General features: G+C 37.2%; 1 long non-coding RNA gene across 1 annotated transcript; it reads left to right on the forward strand.

Annotated features, from left to right (window-relative positions):
• The first annotated feature begins 1087 nt into the window (after positions 1 to 1087).
• LOC132622242 (uncharacterized) lies at positions 1088 to 3340 on the forward strand. The gene is made up of 3 exons (XR_009575852.1): positions 1088 to 1373; positions 1917 to 1962; positions 2899 to 3340. It is a non-coding gene; the product is annotated as an uncharacterized LOC132622242 (long non-coding RNA).
• The last annotated feature ends 327 nt before the right edge of the window (positions 3341 to 3667 follow it).

Raw genomic sequence — 3667 nt, forward strand, 5'->3', positions numbered from 1 at the left:
TTAATTTAATTAATACAAGTGGGCCCCACCCGTTTAAAAAAAAACGAAAAAGACAAGAGAGGAAACTTACTTTAATTAGGTGTATTCCACGTGTAGGATTGATGTAAAACATCAAAGTGACTCATATTAATATAACTTGATGATCTGTTGCTACCTTAAGGTTTGTGCAATTCATTTATACTATATAGGGGAAGTGGACCCCACGATTCAAATGCTTTGGAATTAATTAGGCATAGTGCTTGAGTCAAAGTCATCTTTTTGATAAGTGAACTGAATGTAAGCAGCTAATTCCATGTATGGAAAAGATCAACCGTGCTCCCAAACACCTATAAATATTTTTTTAAAAAAAATTCCATGGTCATTCAAAAAAAATATAGATGCCACATAGGAGGGCACGTGTTGTTAGATCCCGTATTTTCATACGTTGGGAAGTGTGCGAGTTAAATGATATTAGTAACGGACACGAGGTTGTCCCCCAAGCTTATAGGTGATTAAAGTGATGGTATACATGTATAGTAAGGATTTGAAGTTAAACCAATGGAAGAAAATAAGTTTCGTCGAGGTTCAAAATTTATTTGAATGAAATACGGTCCAAGCTATAATATCCCAAATAATGAACCTGGAAATTTGACCATCCAACATGAGCAAATTTATACGAACCTCGAGGATTCGGTCATATTTAAGTATGGGAATCAAGAGATCAATGTGTAAAAGGAATGACGTCCCAAAATTATTTAGGACTCGAAAGTGGAATGATGGTGATTGGAAATAATATTTTGTGTGTACCAAAAGGGGCTATGGACTACTGCTATGTCACATGACCCATGAAAATGAATATGGAGTGTATTAAAAATGATTTCTATTTAAGTGACTTGTGATCAAGAAATTAATTATATGAGTACGGAGTAAATATTGGATTTTAGTGGGATAAATGATTTAATAATAATAATTGGATAGGATTAAGTGGATGCACTCCACATGGCACCGTGGGAGCAAACAATTTGGTGACTAAGCACTACTATGTGTAACGGTGGCATCATTTAGTGGGAAAAAGGATTAACGTTCCTTTATTAAATGATATCTCATTGTACCTTTGGAAAGCTTCACATAGAAATTGTGAATATGAGTTCCTCTTTTCATGGAACTGAATCGGAACTGAAGCAGTTCCATTCTTGGAAAATATACATAGGCAATAAAGTGTATTGTTAATGATTTCACCTTCCAGTAGGGATCGTGAAGCGCTAAATAGCGACATAAAATTTATGTCAACGTTGGTAACGTGATTGTAACATTGGCTTCCTCCAGATGATAGCAAATTTGGAATTTCTTCAAGGCGAAGTAATGTGGAAGAAGAGTATATCTTGGCATATAAGGTAAGAATTATCCTCTTCTAAGTATACTCAAACTCATTGAAGTCATAGCTAAATTGTGGGATGGGAAATACGGAAATTATATCGTAGATTGTATTTGACATTATTATTGGCTTATGGGCTGTTTGTGAATTATGTAGATGTTGTTATGGATGGAAATTATGGTAAATAGCATGAATAATACGTTCCTGATGTCTCTATATATGTCCATGTGTTTATAAAGAGAATCGATGGAAAATTTATCGACATAGATATTGACTAGAACTCGAGGAAAGTGATTTTGAGTTCTTGAATTAGTTGAAAAGGGATTAAGAGATATTACTAGGTTGTTTTTGGTATTGTTTTGATAATCGGAGATTAATTATAAATTTTGGATAGGTGAAAATACAGGGGAAGTGCTGCCGGATTTTCGCTAAATTTTAGATAATAGAAAACCTTAAACGAGAATATGTATAAGCTGGAATATAGGTTCAATAAGAAATGGGTTATAGAATTGTGGACTAGAAAATATAGTTACTAACGATAACGTTACTTTTATATAAATAGGCTAAAAGAGCGACGAGACGAACGAGTTACGAATAGCCGCTAACAGGTATGTAAAGCGCAACCCTTCTTTCTTTTGGCATGCCTTAGTTTTCAATAGGCTATATCACGAGCCTCGAGGAAATTCTAAATTCGAAATCCGAGCATGTTATGAGCCTTATAAATATTCCTTGGCACTCTTATGTATGATTTGATGAAATATGAACCATTATGTCTTTGAAATAATCGCTTTCCGAACTTTGCATAAAAAGGTTTCACTTTAAAGAATTTCGTAATTTGTGAACGCCATATCTTTCACAGAAAGGCTCGGATTGCTTCAATATTTTTGTAGAAGTTTATATGGCATATAATGAGTATATTTTCCATAGGCGGGCCCGACTCGGGTCAATGCCCGTCCGTGGGTCCCGCGACTTTCCTTTATGTAATTCAGACGACTTTTGAAAGAATTTGGTATGATTATCATTTCGAATTTCAAGTATGGTCATTTACTTATATTTGAGTCTATGATAATGATTTTATGCATATGGTTACTCATGACTCTGCTCGTGCGTTTTGTTATATCTTTCACTGGTTCCCGGGCCGGTTCTGTTATCGTGCGCGCTTTGATATACTCCGGAGTTATGCTGTGTTTATGGTTCACCGAGCTACTCGCAAAAGAGGGTCGGGTTCCACATATATTTGGTGTTATGCTGTGTATGGCGTTATCTTGTGATGTGATATGTGACGGGGATACGGAGATTTGAAACCTTCTGGTGTTATGCTGTGTTATGGCGCCATCGACGGGCGGGCGACCATATTCTTCTGTACCTTATGCATGACTTATATTTTGAAAGTAAACATTTTGATATGTTGGATTTATACTTATGTTGTGTACTACTATTTCGTTTATGCCTCAGATTTGTTCCTGTACTTTCTGCTTTGCATACTCAGTACATATTTCGTACTGACCCGCTTTCTTCGGGGGGGCTGCGTTTCATGCCCGCAGGTACAGACGCACGGTTTGGTGATCCACCAGTTTAGGACACCCTCTTCTGCTGTTTGGAGTGCTCCTCTTATTCCGGAGCCTACATTTTGGTATATATACTTGTTTGATGCATATGTATATATTTGTTCAGGGGTACGGCGGGGCCCTGTTCTGCCATATGATCCGTTTGGTCTGTTTAGAGGTCTGTAGACGTATTTGTGGGTGTGTGTGCCTACTTCTGTTCAGATGTGTTTGTATGATCCTATTCGCTATGGCAGCCTTGTCGGCGTGCATTTGTATATGTTTTGGGCCGTTGTGCCATTTGATAGCCTTGTCGGCTTTTGATACATTTGATAGCTTTGTCGGCTTTTGATACATTTGATAGCCTTGTCGACTTTTGATACATTCGATAGTCTTGCCGGCTTTTTGATATATGTATATGCATATGGTTGTGTTTGAAATATGTCTAAGACAGTTTGATATAATTTGAGGCAGCGTGTGATATTTGTGCCTAAATACGTTATCTGTATGTGATTAGATTTGGATAAGTGTGTTACGATTTGATATGTTTGTCTGTCTGGGTGTCCAAGTAGGGCACCAGTCGCGGCCCACGGGGTTGGGTCGTGACACATATAATGAATCATCCGTCCGTTGAAATGGATGAAGAATTTTGACAGCTTTCTAAAGTAACCAAAACAGGAACGCTTCCACCTTTTCCTTAGTTTTTGATCTCTCAACACCTTGTTAAATTCAACAAACAACGTCAGCTTGGTCCTAACAGAATCTTTTG

Source organism: Lycium barbarum, chromosome 12 (assembly GCF_019175385.1).
Source record: "Lycium barbarum isolate Lr01 chromosome 12, ASM1917538v2, whole genome shotgun sequence".
NCBI lineage: Eukaryota > Viridiplantae > Streptophyta > Magnoliopsida > Solanales > Solanaceae > Lycium > Lycium barbarum.